Source organism: Corvus brachyrhynchos, unplaced genomic scaffold (assembly GCF_000691975.1).
Source record: "Corvus brachyrhynchos isolate BGI_N302 unplaced genomic scaffold, ASM69197v1 scaffold340, whole genome shotgun sequence".
Classification (NCBI taxonomy): Eukaryota; Metazoa; Chordata; class Aves; order Passeriformes; family Corvidae; genus Corvus; species Corvus brachyrhynchos.
The window spans coordinates 310,297-310,569 of record NW_008235987.1 but is presented as its reverse complement, the minus strand read 5'-3'; positions in this window follow the sequence as shown (position 1 = coordinate 310,569).

Below are 273 nucleotides of genomic sequence, written 5' to 3'. Positions count from 1 at the left end.
GGACCGGCACCGACACCGGTTACTGCGCACCGGGCGGGGCTGACGGTGTGTCCGTGCCACAGGTAAGGTTCCCGGCGACGACTGCCCGTTGGTGTGGGGGCAGTGCTCGCACTGCTTCCACATGCACTGCATCCTCAAGTGGCTGAACTCGCAGCAGGTGCAGCAGCACTGTCCCATGTGCCGCCAGGAGTGGAAGTTCCGGGAGTGAGGGCGGCACCGGGCACGGGGACGGGCCACCCCCGGCCCGCTCAATAAATGTGTGGGCGCCAGTCG